The sequence below is a fragment of the Ailuropoda melanoleuca genome, chromosome 20, assembly GCF_002007445.2.
Source record: "Ailuropoda melanoleuca isolate Jingjing chromosome 20, ASM200744v2, whole genome shotgun sequence".
NCBI lineage: Eukaryota > Metazoa > Chordata > Mammalia > Carnivora > Ursidae > Ailuropoda > Ailuropoda melanoleuca.
Window position 1 is genome coordinate 10,707,018 of NC_048237.1, and position 19,401 is coordinate 10,726,418.

Here is a 19,401-nt window from a genome sequence, read left to right on the forward strand (position 1 = left end):
CATTGTATAGGGGAAATCGCTGCTGCTTGTGTGTTTTGTGCAACGCCCGTGGAAGGAGGGCTTCGATAAATTAAAAGCAGACCAGCAGACACTAAAGATTACTGAGGACTTTGAAAGGCAGACCTAAATGTTCCATAAATAATGTGGCTAAAAATACTTCCATACGTTGATACGATAAAAGCACGTGATTTAATTGAAGACCATTAATGCTAACAAAAGGAAACATAATTTTTACTTATGAGAGAATCAACTATTTATGGAGGGAAGAAATAAAGTAAGAGGTTCCTCCATTACAGGCATATTCCATCGCAGAAAAATGCCAACCTTAGCTACACAGCTGTGTGTGTGTTCACTGTATGTCCATGAAGAAGAAGCATTTACTCCATTTGTTTCCATGGTTTATGCACTATCTACTCAAAAGCAGTGTAGAATCCAAATACTTTCTTTTATGCCCACACTAGCCTGTACTACTTGAATCCTCCTGTAAATGCGGTGACTGGGCTCTGGCTGTTGTCAGTCTGAGGCTCTGGGGTTATAAGATATGAATTTGGTGGCAAGAAACCTTCTGGCATGAATGGTCTCAAAGAGGAGAAAGGGGAAAACCAAGAAGGAAAGAACTTCTTAGGACAAAGCAACTGTTTCTTTGCAAAGCCTTCCAGGACCAGGTTTTATTCATCTTCCCCCACCCCCACCCCCCGCCCTGGCCCTCCATCCCGCGCCCTGCCATCCCCTCGCAGCCCTGCAATCTCCCAGCAGTCGATCAGAGAATGTAGTCACATGTGGTTCACCTTTCATCTGCCAGACAGGCAGGCTCACCTTGCTCACCTGCATAGCCTAGGAGGAGGAGCCCTCAAAGGTAAGAGCACAGTACTTCCCCATAAACTGCCTGCATTAAACACCTACAGATTGTTTTGGTTGAAAACCTTCTTTTCTGCCATTGAATTGACAAGACCAAACTGGAAATTAAATGAAAGCCTCTTCCCAAGACAAATGGGTTTTCCTGCCTAAAATCTAATATCCAGAAGATTTGTTATTTCAACCCTACTTGTCTTGCCCTGACCCTCATTACAGGGAGATGGAGTTTTCAGATATTTGAACGCTGTGTTATTTGAACGTAACATGCACCGTATTAAGCATCCTGGTCATTGGTGGGCTGGATGATGTGAAATATATTTTTCTCTGTAGTATCTATATCACAGCTTTAGTGAACAAGTTAATGGCCCAGATAGCTGTGTGACCTTGTATTATCCCTTGGTGCCTCAATTTCTTCATCTATAAAATGGGATACTGATAGTATTTATCTCACACCATTATGAGTTTACATACACAAATTATTATTTCTACTTTTTGTAATGGTGCATTTAAGGGATAGGAATCTCTTACTATTATAAACCCCAAAATGTTACATAATAATTGGAAGCAATAACAGGAAGTTTGTTATTATAAGTATTTATATATGTACCTACCCCCATATCTCATGGATTTTTAAAAACAACCTGCCTCCCACTTTTGTCATTATTATAAATGGAGAACAAGCAGTTCTGCATTAATTTTGCTGGTTCTTCCAAAAGAACCAGCAGATGCTTTAGCTTTGTATGGTGTCATCAACATGATTTTCAGCTGTCCTAGAAACAGACTTGAGAGTTTCAGAAACAGAGAGAGAAACAGGGAGAGACAGAGAGACAGAGAGAAGTCTGTAGACTTCCAGATCATTAGATAATTCCTAGGTGTCTTAGTCATTTGTTAATACTTTCTAGCCACTATGAAAATATTCACTACACCTAATTCATTATCTACCATGTGCATTTTAGTGCCTGAAAATAATCCTAGAATTTTCATTTCAGAAGTACCAAAGACTATCACGTGCTTTTTGCTATTTTATTTCTTTTCTTCAAAGATTGTTTTTCTTAGAGGATTTTTATGTTTTCAGTGTCACTATTCATTAACTAACTGCTTTTATACCCTACTCTTGCATATTTAGATGTTTTTATAATAATATAATAAATATGGAGACTTTTCTACCTCTCCCCAAAAAAGGTAGGACCTTGACGATAATGTTCACCTCCCCATATGGTTTCCCAGCCCTAGTCCATCCCCTCCTCTCCTTATCTAAGATAATCATGAACCCAATATTCTTTGTGCCCTTGCTTTCCTTTGATAGGAAAGAATATTTTTTTATTTTAGTTGTTTTTAATTTTATTAAAAAGTAATCATACTGTATGTTATCTTTTAAGACTTCCTTTCTCATTTAGTATTATAATGCCAAGATTCATTCCGGTCATTTAGTATGTCCATAATTCACTTATTTTGACAATTGTATGATACTCCATTTTGAGTATAAATGTATCTCATTTAATGCTAATAGCAACCTATGATGTTGGTATCAGAATCTTGATTTTGCACGTCCTGCAAAATGGAAACAGGCACATGGAGGTTAAGTTTTGTGTGTCCAAGGCCACATATAATGAGTGGTAGAATTAGGTTTTAAATCCAGAGCTGTCTGACTCTAAAGCCTCTGAACTACTATGCAAAATTGATATTTATTGATATTTACTGAATGCCCTTCAATGTTGGATGACTCAAAGGGAAAAACAGGACAGAACTAAATGTCACTATTTCTTTGTGGTTGGTTTATCAGCCACAATCTTTAGCAATTTGGCCAGAATAGCAAATAGTTTTAGCTACTGAAGATCTTGGGAGGTGAAAATATTTGTGGGTTTATTTTACATTTTTATACTACATCAGTGTAAACTTCTTTGCTGTGTGTCACTTTTTAAAGGGAACCGTTCCAAACTTTTGAGATTATGGAGCCCTGATAATTTTTCTTTATAACTTGAAGCTTTAGTCCCTTCTAAAGTTTTGACCTTGAGGAGTTTGATCAGATAAGCTAAGTGGATCTAGCATGATGGCACTTCTTTTTTTGTTTTGTAAGAAAGCTTTATGCCTGTCTGTTGGAATAAATGCTTTCCTCGCCAGAATTTTAAATATTTCTGAGCTGCTTACTCTTTAGCGCTTAATGTATGATTAATCAAGTGTTCTGTATATTATCACATTCATTGGATGAATTAAACCAAATGTTTGTAATATAATAATAATGTAACATAATGTTTATAACCTGCCAAAATCATAACTGATAATAAGCATATGCAGAATAAAAACTTTTTACTTACCACAAATCCAAAGACCATATACCTTCTGCCTTTCTAAGTGATAAAAACCTCTCAGATAAGAGTTATTAGAGAACCTTTACGTGTGGAACTCTTTGCCACATTTTTCCTCTTCTTGTGTGTTCCCAAATGTCTTCTGCTGTCATTGGTCACACTGCAGGCAGGCTTTAGCCATAGGACTTAGCTTTATGATTTTCCATTCTCTAAAATCTCAGGCTTTTAACAGTGAATTCCTTTATATGCATCCAGAGTAATGATAGACAAGCTGCAGCACTCTATCCAGGAGAACAGGCTGGGAGGGTGCTGCTTGTAAAAAGGAAAACCCATCACTTTGTAGACACAACTGTTTCCTTCTTAGAGTTTGGTCTGGGATGAGAGAAGGATCAGGATCTCAAGTGTTCAGAAGAAGAGAAAAAGCAATTGTGGAATGTATTCTTTTTCTGGAAGGCAGTAAGTGTGATAAAGGTAAGATTAGACACAAGGCAAAATTCTACGTAAGAAAGAGAGAGTCAAAGCCTAGGATAGGGAGATATGCGGAGATGTGAACCTAAGAGCCCTGGGACAGAAATGCAAAATCGTCAAGGGCTGAATACACCATTACAATCAAATGTGGAGAGCATGTCAGAGATTTAATGAGGTCAGCTGGCAAAGGGTCCCTTAGAGCCGTGTGTGTGTGCAGCTTCAATGCCATTGGCTGGAAAGCACTACTCTTTAATGATGACCCTTCAAAGAGAAAATCACTGCTTAATCATACATTCCTTGTATTCCATAACCAAAATCATTATTCTGTAGACTCAAATTGGGGAGAAATTATTCAATACTAGCTCAAAGAGGCTGCAGCACTAGACTGGGCCCACAACCAGCCCGGGAGGGACAAGTTTAGAGCTGCCAAGAGGCTCTGTCATCAAGAAGGTGACTGAGTGGAATAGATTTGGTAAGCTTGGCAATGATTAATGCCCCAAATTTGCTTAGCGATTTAAATTGGACCAAGCACTTTTATCCAAGTTATTCTACTTAAACGTTATACTAATCATGTAAGGCAAAAAATTATGATCATTTTCTTATGGGTGTGTTTTTATCTATTTTTGTGAATGATGAACTTGAGAGGTGGAAAGTCAACATGACTTGTTTGAATCCACACAGCAACTAGGAGCAGAAACAGAGCAAAAGCCATGGTCTCGGGATTCAAATTCCAGTATTTTCCCATCTGGTCATTCACCGATCCTTCAAAATAAACGTTGAAGCTTTGTTGTCCTCTAAATCAAGGGTTGGCGAACATTTTCTGTAAAAGGCCAGATAACACAGTCTCTGTCACAATTACTCAACTCTGCCGCTGTCCTGGAAAAGCGGCCACCAGGAATATGTAAATGAATTAATATAGTCAGTTCAATAAAACTAATTTACAAAACTATTTACAAAAGCAGGCAGTGGGCCAGATTTGGCCCTCAGGCCTTAGGTTCCTGACCCTGCTCTAGATTACAAAAATTATCATAAACATGTGAATGGCTACCATCTGCATCTCCTTTTCGGAAAGGAGGCCATGCTAGCATGGCAGTGGGAGGGACGAAACGTTCTTTAACTATTTGAACAAAGACAGTACTTACCAAGTGTCCATAGGATGTCAGTCACAGTTTCTAAATGTTTTACCTGCATTTGCTTATTTAATCCTTTTCACCATCCCGAGGCAGGTAGTTTATTATCCCGTATCTATAGATTAGAAAACGGAGGCAGGGAAAATGGAAGTAATTTGCTTGAGGTCATTCAGATAGTTAATGATAGAGCTGGTAGTCAGGCCTAGTAAGTCTATTCCAGAATTGGCCACTGCTTTGTAGACTCAACAGTCCCTAGGTCAAAGATCTATTTCTGAAAAGGAAAAAACAAATGGACTGGTAACCTACTCTTGTTCCTCATCCCATTTCTGAAAACTTGACAGCCAGCTGAATGAAGTCAGTGAGTCAATGTTTTAAATCTTGGAAATCAAAGTTTTAGGGTAGAGTCTTTAAAAGGATGTCAAATTAACTATTAAATGTGCAGCATTACTAAGTAATTACTCTGAAAAGGAATATCACTAATACACTTATTTTTAAAAAAGGAGATAAATAAAAGAGCTAAACACAGTTCACATGCTTTAAGAAATATTTTCCCAAATCTCACTGTGTAATTTCCAGAAGTAAAAAATTGGACCAACCTAGCCAAGACATTTAGAGAGAATTTCCCATGTCCACTATAACCAATCTCAAATGCCACCAGAAATAGTCACACTTCCTGTGTCCCCCACAACCCATATTTTTAAGGAGATTAGGTTGGAAGACAGAAGATAATATTTTGGAAGTTTTGAAATAAGCGAAAGGAAGCTGTGGTTCCTACAGATCCAGGATCATCCCCGTTGCTGTGTCCTGGAGCCATTACAAACTTTGTAATGATATTGTTGGCAAAGCTGTAAAGAATTACAGTGATTCAATCTGGCTGTGACAAAAGCATGAAAATGCTTTCAAAATCAACAAACATCAGACAGGGCTTAATCTTTTCTATATGTCTTAGATAATTTTTTTAAAAAGCTGTTATATTAACCAAGTAAGTTCATCAAAATAAAATACTGAATTCAGCTTTTATTAGATATCTTTTCCCACCATATATAAAAAATCCATCATCGAACACTTTAGTAATTTTAAGTAACTGGATACAATCCAGAACTGCCTTTAAAAAAATTTGGCTGAGCTAAGGTTTAAATTCAAAGTTAGATTCAAATAAATGTTATATACACTACCATCTGGGGGTGGTGGGAAGACCCACAGGAAATTTTTATAGGCACTCCCAGTGCAGCCTTTTAAAGTAAATAAAAAGAAACAACAGAGGCCTAATTCTTTCTGAGCATACCTTTTACTAGAAGAAGATGTTGCATGATTTCTATGAAGGGGAATGAGTTGAGGATACAAAGACATAGCTGCGTACTCATTTCATATGTGTCATTTGTATTACTGTTATCAGGTAAACCAGATCTGTGGAAATTAAAGGCTGCAGTGCTAATCTAGAAAGATGAGCGAGGTCTCACCCATCTTTACTTTATGGCTACTTAGAAAATCAACAGAACTGCATTTAGGCTCTGAATCCACTGTGATTGTTTCTATTCTTAATTCTTCATTGATTTCTTAGCATTACTTAAATGTTATTTTTATTGTTAATAAACTCAAATTAGGAAGAAACTGGGAGATCAGAATTTCAAACTCATCTCCATGCTGTCCACTTATCTAAGTGTAGGATAGGAGCTGTGCATCTGACCCATAATAGTGAAGAAGCTTGCACCAATGCGTTCAAGATTCTTGGATTTATAGTGGCTCTACCTATTTCTAATCCATGATCTTCCTTAAGGCCCTAGGTTTCTCATCTTAAAAATGGGGATAATCAGGGTTCTTTGGTGGCTCAGTTGGTTAAACATCCGACTCTTGACTTATGGCTTAGGTCATGATCTCAGGGTTGTGAGATAGACCCATGTCCAGGTCTTTACTGAAGTTTCGCATCTCACCTGTGAAAAGCACAGCTCTTTTAGGATGCAATAGACCAGATCCCAGATTATCAAGGGTGGGTCTCCAAAAGACTACTTTTCAGCTTTTGAGCAAGATGGTAAAACAGCTACTTAGAGTCCCTCTTCTTCCCCATTTTCTGTCTCCATGACCTTCTTTTGTAAACACTCTTTTTATATCTTCATCCTGTTTCTCCCGGATTACTGCTCTACACACACAATTAGATCTCCATTTAAGGAGATGAGCAAAATTTCTTTTTTTCTTGTTCGTAATGAGTTGTCAGTCCTCTTCTGTAACTTTAGTAAAACATTATTCTTTTACAATTTACCGGTGAATAGTATTAATTGAGTACCATCACTCGGTCATTTTGGTTGGCAACATTATGATCTAGGATTTCCAGCTATGTGATCTTGGTAAAAACATAGCCAATTCTGTGTACCAGGGTCATGTTTTACTTCATTGAGAATGATGCTTCAGAAGGACAAAGGCATCTTTTGAACCAGAGTTTATTGCCTTTGGCACCACAGTGGCCACCTTTGTCTTCGTACCCATTTCCTTTCTAATATTATAATATCTTTATCATTTGAATAGAGATGCTGGTCTAAAATGGGAAAGAAAAGGTCTTCCTAGTTATGAATTTCAATCAGAATGGTGGCATAGGTAACATGAATATATATGTTTTTGTTGTTTTATACATCCTCAGGACTTGGTTCATTTAAAAGTGGAAAGAACTATACCAATAAATTGCTGGTACGGTGATGACAAGCAAATGTACGGGTCTGTGAGAAGTGGAATGGAGAAAACTCTTGGTTTAAATTAATGACCAGTGGGGCGCCTGGGTGGTTCAGATGGTTAAGCATCTGCCTTCAGCTCAGGTCATGATCTCCAAGTCCTGGGATTGAGCCCTGCATTGGGTTCCCTGCTCAGCGTGGAGTCTTCTTCTCCCCCCTGCTCATGCTCTCTCTCTCCCTCAAATGAATAAATAAAATCTCATATATATATATAATATACATACATGCATATATAATATACACACATACCTAAAATATGCATGCATCTATATACATACATACATAAAATCTCATATATATACACACACATAATAATATAATAATTTTAATTATATATATAAATGTGTATATATATATATATAGTTAATGACCAGGTTGAAGAGATGAAGGATTTGAATCTAAGAGGACGAACCAGAGACCCTACAGTCAGAGACCCTCCCCTCGCTTTATTCCTTTCCCATCTATTAGGTGCCTTGAAGTACTTCACCATGTATCTAAAGGCATAATACATCCTTCCCTGTCCTTCTGTTGTCAGTTTTTTGGTATATTGTTTTAGGTAAATTTTCTTATAAATTGCATTCTAATGAAATCTGAAAATCTTTAGCTTTTAATAAAAACACCAAGCCCATTCACATTTAGTTTTTTGATTAAGATTGCTGATCTTTTATTTCATCATGTTCACTCATTTATTCATTCAATAAATATTTCTTGGGCACCTACCATGTGGCACTGGACTGAGTGTTAGTGATGCATGAAGCTTACGCTGTGGTCTTGTTTAAATATTTTGCTATAATACATGTTTTTTGTTCATTTTTACCCTAGTGAATTGGAATTTTTAAAAAATATATCCTTTATATTCTGTAACAAGAATAAATCGACTTCTTACTGATGCCACTTTTAAAATGAGAAATTGACTTCTCTGCATCCTCTACCCTGTTTCTCCATTTTTGTTGATATCTTGGATTTAGTTATTAGCTAATTATTGTTATTTTACTAATATAATTACATTCTTTCTCTTAAATATAATTACATTCCTTCACTTAAAGTAATGTATTTTTATTTCCACTTTAACAGGGACTTTTAGTGGAATTTTCAAGATTGTTTCCTGTTTTTGCAAAACTTAATTTTGTAGTTTGTCTTCATTTTTTTGCAAAACTTAATTTTGTAGTTTGTCTTCATTGCAAAACTTAATTTTGTTTTTGCAAAACTTAATTTTGTAGTTTGTCTTCATTGCAATTTTTAGTTCACCAAAAGTTCTTTTCATTTTTGTACATCTTTACTGATCTTAATTTGTTTCGTTTTCGGAAGTGCCTACCTCAGTGCTATGGATGCAATATCTTTGTGCGTATTTTTGAGAAATGGATTAAAATTTTCTAAGGTTTTCTCTTTTCTTGTATTAATTCTGTTTCAAAAGGAGTCTGTTAGTCTGTTGCTTTGAGTGTTCACATTGAACCCTCCTTTGAACTACAGTGTCTGTTAGTGTATGTGTTGATTTTTCTATGTCTCTTTTTTCTTAAGGAGGGAGTTTTGTTTTCCGGGACTGAGTGTTAAGATAGGTAGATCGTCTGAGAGATATTTCAGGTCCAGACAAAAAGGAAACAGAAAATTTTGATTCCCCTTAGTTTAATTTAAATTCCAGAATGAGAAAAATAGAGACCATATACAAGGGATAGCAAATTGTCTGTTGATACTGAAGCATGGGGTACCTACATTATCTAATATCAGGTGAGGTTGGAAGCAAGCTAAGGGGGCGTCTTCAGTGTCCCAGAGCAGGAGAGAGGTCTTGCAGAGTTGTGTGTCCATCAGCGTTGAGAGAGAAAGCCCTATTAGAAGGTAGCTCTTCTGTAACATAGGTGATAAGTTCTGGGGACTTGAAATAGTGTATTAATAGTGGAAGATAGGAGGCTGGATTTAAGAGAGACTTCAGGGTTAGAGATGACAGGATTTGGGAACTGCTATACTGGTAGGAGTGTGAAAGTAGATGGCCTTCTCGGACTCTCTCCCGCTAAGAGCCCCTCTCTTCCTGGAATGCCTTCAGGTCCCCTTTAAATAAGGAACAGAATCTTCAACAAAAAGCATTGGAAGTAATAGAACATGTGTAAAGATAGAGGGCTTTTGGTACCTAAAAACAGAAGCCAGTTCGAGATTACTTGGGAGTGTGGGTAAAGATATTTTAAATTTATGCCATACTTTTCCCTTATGCAAACACCTGTGTCAGACATTGTGCTGGGTACTGGGGTGAACCATCCATTGTCCTCTTCCAAGGAACACACTGTCTGAAAGGAGATAGGAACAAGTCAACAGGCAAGTGGAATAGACTGCAGCGCGTGCTGTGGTAGGAATTAACGTAGTGTGCTGTGGAAGTACAGGGGGCATTACTGGGGAGAGGCAAGGAAGTTCCTAGAATGAGTGACTCTAAATTGAGATCTGAAGTGAAGGAGGGGGAGAGTGAACCCAGTAGTATGTGCACGTGCCTGGAGGCTTGGAGATAAGAAATTGAAGAAATTCCTGTGCTTATTTAAATGTTATTCTAGTGTGTGTAGGTAGGAATCTATGCGTCTTAGCAACAAACCAGAGTGGAAACTTTTTTTTTTAATTAAGATTCTATTTCTTTTAGAGCAATTTGAGGTTCATAGCAAAATTGAGGGAAAGATACAGAGATTTCCCATTATACTCCCTGCCCCCACATATACATAGCCTCCCCCATTATCAACATCCCCCACCAGAGTGGTACGTATGTCACAACTGATGAATCTGCATGACGTATCACGATCACTCAAAGTTCATAGTTTGTATTATAGCTCACTTGATGCTACATCCTGTGGGTCTAGACAGCTATATAATGATGTGTATCTGTCACTATGGTTTATCATACCAAGTATTTTCACTGCCCTAAAAATCTTCTGTGCTCTGCCCATTCATTCCTCACCCCAGCCCCCTGCCCCAAACCCTGGCAATCACTGATCTTTTTATTCTGCGTAGTTTTGCCTTTTCCAGAACGTTGTATGGTTAGAATCATATAGTATGTAACCTTTTCAGATTGACCTCTTTCACTTAGTAATAAGATTCTTCTATGTCTTTTCATGGCTTGATAGCTCATTTCTTTGTAGCACTGAATAATATCCCATAGTCTGATTATAACATAGTTTATTAATCCGTTAACCTACTGAAGGACATCTTGGTTGCTTCCAAGTTTTGGCAGTTGTGAATAAAGCTACTATAACTATCCATATGCAGGTTCTTGTGTGGACATAAGTTTTCAACTCCTTTGGGTAAATACCAAGGAGCACGACTGCTGGATTGTATGGTAGGAGTATGTTTAGTTTTGTAAGAAACTACCAAACTGACTTCCAAAGTGCTGGTCCCATTTTGCATTCCCACCAGCACTGAATAAGAATCTTTTCCCCACATCCTCTTCAGCATTTTGTGTTGTCAGTGTTCTGAATGTTGGCCATTCTAATAGGTGTGTGGTGATATGTCATTGTTGTTTTGAGTATAAACTTTTCAAAAATAGGACTATCTTAAAATATTTGTTTTGCATACCCTTCTTAGTACCATAGACAATGTACCTAAGAGTCACTAGATACTCAAGAAGTACTTAGCAGATTGCAGATTTTATCACGAGATGGGACCTGAGATCACTTAGCTAGCTCAACCTTCTTATTCCAAAGAAGAAAAAAACAAGTCCCTGATAAATGAAATGACCACACTACCAGAGCCAGAAGGCAGCCCACATCTCCTGATCCTAATCCAGTCCTTAGTCCAATAATACCAAACCACTGATTTCATGCAAGTTAATACTGATGTCTTTGCAATTCTCACAACTCAATTTTTTCTCTATAAAATAGAAATAATAAGCCTATCTCATTTTATAAATAGAAATAAAAATGATCATTACAAGAGACATTGTGATTAATAGGAAATGTAGAAATACTTATTAATACTATGAAGTCCTATCTTAAGCAGTATTAAAAATACGTATGACAATAAACCAAGGCTCCTTTGGTATTGAAATTCAGAGACTTACCATCTTGACCTGCAGCAGCTTCTCATTTCCAGGGGCTTTACTCTCAGGAGTTCAACTCAGTGTTGAGTTTGCTATCATTTTTCACCTTCTGTTTATGTTGTACCTCCATATGAGGAGCTTAAAGAGCTTTAGAGACATTAGCTCATTAATCCTCCCAAAACCTCTCTAAGATAGGACAGAGACATAAATCATTATTCCCAGCTGGAAAAAAAAAATAGCCTAACTTATCTCTCTTAATTTCATTGATGCTCTAAACTGTTGATTAAATCCTAACTTATATCCTGTACATTTAGAATATTGCATTCTCTTCCCCAAGGATATTTTTCTTTCTTTTTGAATTTAGTGTCATGAGAGTAAGCGTAAAAATGAATCGGCAGGTCTGGTTTTAGAAGTTCCTTTGAGGGGCGCCTGGGTGGCACAGCGGTTAAGCGTCTGCCTTCGGCTCAGGGCGTGGTCCCGGCGTTACGGGATCGAGCCCCACATCAGGCTCTTCCTCTATGAGCCTGCTTCTTCCTCTCCCACTCCCCCTGCTTGTGTTCCCTCTCTCGCTGGCTGTCTCTATCTCTGTCGAATAAATAAATTAAAAAAAAAATCTTAAGAAGTTCCTTTGAGAAGTTGGGATAGGTGGTAAACCAGGTTTTTCCTTCCCCTCATGCTCTCCTCCTTTTTCAAAACGGCCTTCTATATTGCCCTTCAGTCATGACAGGACAAATGACTCTTAGGAACTGGAAGGATGTTTCAAGACCCATTCATTCCTTTATCTGTCAGCCAAGACTACCAGCAAGATAGCCAATGGATATCCATTCAACCATGCCATCCTGACTTTCAATAAAACATTGGCGCAACGGACTTCAATGCTTTATGAAAGCAACAATGGAAGTTGACTTTTCAATTTTGTGTGCTTTGCTTAGGCCTGTGATTCTCACTATGAAGATTTTTGGAGTTAGACTTTGAAGATGTTAGAACATGAGCAGAATACGTGAGCAGAATCTGAGGCCAAGCAAGGCTGATTCATACAAATGATTACAACAAAACACTGGTCCAATTGAAGTAGTTTCCTACAGTACAGGACAGTGAACGGAAAATAAGTAAAAATGATAGACAAAATGAAATTATTCTTTCACCACTAGAATTTCACCAGAGAAGATGAGAGTCAACTTGCAACTGATTTGAGAGAGATTCAGAGTTGTATTTTACTGGGTTTTTTGTAAGTCCATAGTAGACTACCACATGATGTTTTTCCTATTTCTTAACAGATTAAGCTTGTATAATAATCTGATTCCAGAAGATCTTAAAAGCTAAAGGATCATTGCATTTTAGAGAAAGGGTATTGAGGACACATAAAAGTTACATGATTTACTTGAGATCACACAACCAGTTACTGCCAGACTAGGAGAAGACTCTAAATTGTGCTTTCCCCCCCTCAATCCAAATGTTTGTCAGATGTTCAGCTGGAACACCTTCATGCTCAGATGACGTATATTCTGCCTTGCTACCAAAATATTAGATGGCATGAATGAAGGCACTACCCCCCAATATATTCAGTCATTTTTTACAGAACAAGCAGGAGAGAGATGTGGTGTCTCAGAAGAAATGAAAACAGAATCCTCTTAAAGAATTAACTTTATTCAAGAAAATGCTCTCAAAAAATTCTCCTGGACCTCTGCTTTATTTTAGCTATGGGAGTGTTTAAAGACTGAAGTTCTTATTACATTTCCTTTTCACAAGGTTCTGGAATATTGCTTTGAGCTAAATAATCATTAGAGCAATTTACCAGTTGGCTAATATTTAGTCAGCATCTTTCTACTACCTAATATAATGGTTGAAGAGTGTTTTGCTGTTATATATTAGTTAAACTTCTAAACGACCCTGAGAGTGTGGTTAGCATTACTGCATGTCTGGGAATACTGAAAACTGGTGAGAAGGAGTGGAGTTGCCCTGGGTTTCCAACACAAAAGCAAAGGAAAGAGCTAAGAAGCAAATTCCTGGTGATCCTAACTCCCAGGAAAATGCCCTATTTAGATGCTATAAAAATAAAATCAGAAATATGAAGTCTGTAGAGCTGTCTATACCTCAGTCTCTTCCAGGTCAGGGAGAAGTAAGTGAAAAAAGAGAAGGGTCTTTCCAGGGTTGACTTTTTGTCCCTAGTATCATTTTCCTCCTTTTTAGTGGTGTTATTCCACAAAGCCCAACTCTCTTCCTGCATTCTTATTGCATCCCAAGTGTTCTTGAATTCATTTATTTCCCACCCGTAGGATTCTGAAATAACATGAACACTTCCCTAAAATACCAGTTCCTAGTTGTTTTACTTCGAGTAGCACTCTGAGCTTTGTAACAAGTTCCAAGAGTGGCTTCATAGGATATAAACAATATGTTACTCAGAGATAAATTTGGGAAAATAGGGTTTGATGGAGGAGAGGGGTGAGGAATAGTCAACTGGGTATGGATGAGAGAGCTAGAAAAATACCATGCAACAGAGCTGAGTGAGTCATGAAACCAGTTAGTTCAAGAATCTATCCTCTCCTATGTGTTCCACATTATCCCTGGGAATTCCTCTTAGGTCATCCTTGCTTCTGTGTTCTCTCACTTTCTTTCCCCTTGCTTTTTCTTGCTATTTCATTCTCCAGGTATGATCTTTACAATGATCCTTCTTTTATAGATTTAGCCTAATGGGTGTATTGTGCTGTACCTTGTCACATAGAATTCTTTTCTTTTTTTCCTCAAGACTATCCTGAATATTCCTTTGACCTGGCCGGTGAATACCCAACATCCATTAAACACGCAGATGAGTTCAGGTAGCTGGGATCAACAGATAATCTAGAGGAGGCAAATCACCTTTATCCATTCCCCCAGAATTACTTTGAAATGATTCCCATGGAATCTAATAAGAGATAAAAAGTGCAGTGGGTGTTGTAAATAGATTTCAAAATATAATAATGTAAAAGTAAATGGCAATTAATGCCTTATCTACTTATGAAAAGAGTGATTGTGGAATTTTAAGAAAAGGTATTTTGTAGTATAATGGCTAAGTTGCATTTATATCCAGCACCCTTTCCCCCTTATTGCTAAAAGTTACCTTCCTATAATTGCAGACTAGTTTAGCATCTTAACAATAATGGACATTTTTTAAAAGATTATTGCCAAAAGTGCATTCTTTATTCCAGGGAGACTCTGTAATAGATACCAGCATTTTAGTAATGATACAAGCAATCTGTAAGCTATTACAGTTTTCTTTAGAGTAACTTAATCTTCATATTGTTTTGTATGTCTAGAATTTTAATAGTGTTTTTAATTTAGAAAAGGAAGTATATAACATATTACTAATTACATGTGAATATGAACTGAGCACATGACCACTGAGCTTGATTTCTTAAAAACAAACGTATTTAAAAGTACTTAACCTAATGTAGGGAAAGTCACAAAAAAAATTAAAGAATACCACACAGGGATAACAATAGCTTTCATGGAATAACACAGTGAGGGACTGCAATTTTAGAATGGTTATTATATTTTAGTCCACAGCTAAGAAAATAGCTAATAGAAATAGAAATACTCCTTTCCAAATATAATTAATATTTTTCAACACATGAAGGTACAAACAATTAAAACATCAAGTGAGTGTTTGTAAAAGAATGATTAGCTTTTCCCTTGATGAGACCATTCTTCGAAGAATTCGTAGTATTAACTAATAGTCCTGGTGGCCCTTAATGATTCAACTGTGTTGGTGAGGATGCGAGATTGCAAGAAGTTAGATCTTTTTCTAGGTCAAAGGTCAGGTTATTTAAGCCATGGAGGTTAAGATGACTGGTCTTTGGACCCCACTCACCTGCTGCCTAGATGAACAGCGGGGAGATGATTTTTCTTAAAAAATAGAAGTATTCATTGGAAATATTTTGATTTTAAATGGTTATAAGGAATCATTTGGTGTTAGAATCTAGACTTATATTGCCATGTACAGTTTTGAAACTATTTTGGCACACATCCCAGATCTTCTTCAAGAAGCTGATAGAGATGTGCTTGGTAAACCAATTCAGGGGTCTTTAATGCTATTTTTAAAACCCAGCTTTTACATTAAATAAACCAGTTTGTTATTTTGAAAGAAGTTATAATCTACTTAAAACTGTCATTCTCTGTTTCTAACTTGCAATTAGATGGTATTTCCAAAATGTCAGACCTAGATTCTGCTTCTACCATCACCATAATAAAATGTGACAGCCAAGATATTATATCAATACCTTTTCCATAATTAGCAATAAGGATCCTGCCAAGGGTTAACTAGAAAAGTTTCATAAACGTTTTTCTACAAATGGTCCTGAAGGCAGTATTATGCTTTTGAAATCTGCTAATGTAGCAAAGACTCATGACAACCAGGAGACAAATCTATGAGCAAAACTGTTTGGAGAGAATAGTTTTGTAGTGTATGATGTATGTTATGTAAATGAGCTTATTAGGACTCTCATCTATTTTATTATTGGTGACCAATTTAATAGAGGCATTTAAAAAACAATATTTCTGCCTGACTCCTAGAAATGAAGAAGATACATTGATATAATTGAGAGCAAATGATTGCATGTCGTGCCATTTAATCATGTCATTTTTCAATTGCTGTTTTTTGCACTTCACTGCATGCTTATAGAATATTTAGCTTCAATATAGATTAAGTCCTAGGTTTTGCAACTGAGCTGAGTTCCTATATCGACTGATGTTGTCTTTTAAGTTTGGAATCAGTTAAAATATGGAGATGTCATCTGCCCATATTTCCTTTAAAATATGCAAGTCATCATTCATACCTCACTTGAGGTATTTTAATTTTTTTGCTGTTTTGAAGAATTACCTCTTTACAGTTCCTGGATGGAAAGTCTTATTTGCAATACTTATACACTAGATATAGTTAAGGTTAGCACATAATTGGCTCAAGAATGGAGCCATCAGGACCAAAAGATCTGCTGACCATCTGCTGGAAACTTAGATGATCATTTGCCTAATGAATGTTTCCTACTTTTGTTCAATCTCTTTTTGATCATTTATATAACTTACATTTTTTCTCATAAAAGAGATTATCCTCCACTGTCTGCTAGAATGTGAGGTCTTTGTGGGTAGAAAGTTTGTCTTTTTTGTTCACAAACGCATCTCAAACACTCAGAACAGTGCCCATTATAGTAGGTATTCAATAAATACTTGTTCAGTGAATGAATTAGTATTTTTTCCATCTCTGCTATCACAACCACCCTGGGTTTAAGAATTGCATAGATTACTAATTTTTAACAATGGCCTAAAAATGGTTATAATATAGACTCCTGAAAGGTATACTGAAGAACTTGTTGGTTGTCTTGGCAACAGTAAATTTATGGCTGTGGCCACTTCTGGTTGGAAACTGGGGACCAGAATAGTCTGAAAATGGAGAAATTTTACAAGCCTCTTCAGCTCTCTTATGAAGGAAATGTAGCATAATATTTTTATGAATTGGCTTGGGATTCGGTTGCGTGGGTTATCATCCTGCCTTTGCTGCTTATTAGCTCTTTTAGCTCTGGTCAGTTACTTAGCCTTTCTGTCTCTAGTTCCTCATTTGTAAAATAGGCACATGGCAATAATATATATCTCATAGTGCTGTTGTGAGGATTAAATGAGCCAATATATATAAAATACCTAACAAAATACATAGCAGATAGAAATATACAAATTATGTTTATCATTAATGGATGAGATTAGTGAAAAATAACTAAGAAAATACGCAGAATAGTGCGCTAGCAATTTAATAAGATTCAGTGGTTGTTGGTTATTATTTTGCAGTCAAGTAAATCCTTGACTATTTGAAGAGAACATAACTTTTTAAAAATTTTGTGTTGGTTCATAGACATATAGTCAGCTTAGAATGATCTTTGGTGAAATACATGAAGTACAATTGATAAGTCATGTTTCTCATTTTTCTACTGACACCAACCACACAATAGATTACAATTTCATAAGATGTATATGATTGTAAATGAAACTCACCACTGCAGTAATTAGACTTAACTAACATTCTTTAATTTCCACATTTTCTTCAACTCCTTTTCCACATCCATGCTCCTCTATGTATACTTTTCTGTTTATGTTTTATGATATTTCTAGAAGTAGGACAGCTATATTAAAAATGGCACTGTATTATTTTTATCATATAGCAGAATGTCTTATCTGTTGACTGAGATTTATAGGTTTGTAGTTATGACTCCATCTTAGGGAATTTTATAGCCATTACTTTTTTTTTTAATTTGGTTCCCCAATTTTATTGTGGTGAAATATACACATTATCAAACTTACCATCTTAACCATTTTCAAAAGTACAACTTGTTATTACTTTTTTTAAGAAAGATGTATTTATTTATTTGAGAGAGAGAAAGAGAGAGAGAGGGGCGAAGGGGAGAGGAAGAGGGAGAGAATCCCAAGCAGACACCCCTCTGAGCACAGACCCCAACATGGAGCTCGATCTCACAACTCATGACCCCGATATCAAGAGTCGCATGCTGTACTGACTGAGCCAGGCAGGCATCCCTTTTATTCCTTTTTATTGTCAAATAATATTCCATTGTATGGATATACTACATTTTTTTATCCATTCGTCCATTGATAGATACTTGGGTTGTTTCCACTTTTTGGCTCTTATGAATAACGTGGTTATGGATATTTGTGTGGTTGTATGTTTTCAATTCTTCTGGGCATCTACCTTGAAAAGAACCTGCTGGACCATATGGTAATTCTATGTTTAACTTTTTGAGGAAATGTCATATTATTTTCCAAAATGAATGGCACTTCTTTGCAATCCCACCAACAATGCATGAGGTTTCCAGTTTCCTTATATCCTTGCCAACATTGTGATGTCTGTCTTTTTTATTTTAGCCGTCATAGTGCAGGTGAAGTACTATGTAGTTGTGGTTTAGATTTGCATTTCCCAGATGGCTAATGATGATGAATATTTTTCCATATGTTTATTGGACAGTTGCATGTTTTCCTTGAAGAAATGTCTATTTAATACTTTGCCCATTTTAAAAATGGAGTTACTTATCTTTATATATATTTATATATATATAATTTTAAGTGTTCTTTATATATTCTGGATACTAAGTCCTTTGTCAGATATATGATTTTCAGATATTGTTTTCCATTCTTTGGGTTGTCTTTTCATTTTTTTTTTTATGGTGTCACTTGAAGACCAAAAGTTTTTAATTTTGATTGAGTTGTCCAAAAATCACTTGTACTCTTGGTGTCATATCTAAGAAATCATTGCCTTAGAAGTCAGAAGTCACTTCTACTTTGGATGTCCTATCTAAAAAACCATTGCCTATCCCCAGGTAATGCAGATTTACTTCCTGTGTTTACTTCATTTAAAACTTACAACAACCTGATGGGTTAGGTCTTATCAAAAACCTTCGCCTTTTTTTTCTTTTACTTTGAGGAGACAGAGTCCTCTCTTGACAGCCAAATCACAGACACTTAAAAACAGGTACCACATCTTATTATATTCCTCTTATTTACCAATTCCAATCCTATAATGAAAAGTGTGGAGTTGGGCACATAATTGATGCTCAATAAATGTTTATTGCTGTGAGAAATATCATCCATATGATCTCTGTCGACCTTGTCCCAAAATAATATTCCAGAATCAACCAGTTAAAAGCATCTTTTGAAGACTCCCAGAGGTACCAGTGTTGCCTCTCATTTTCGCCATCTGCTGTATGTTCTTATTAGACCATGGCTGCAGCATTAACATTCCCTGCATCTGATGCCTTGTACCTTCCAAATAATCATCATAGTTTTGTTTCACTATATACACTTTCGAAGAGAAGTTTCTCTTTAATTTAGTACATATATATTCATCATATGTATCAGTCATTCATTACTAAATGACTAATTTGATG

General features: G+C 36.4%; 1 protein-coding gene across 6 annotated transcripts in view; it reads left to right on the forward strand.

The window, feature by feature from the left end:
• Nucleotides 1-19,401, forward strand: part of AKAP6 (A-kinase anchoring protein 6) — a 503,026-nt gene that overhangs the window by 421,315 nt on the left and 62,310 nt on the right. The window lies entirely within an intron of this gene.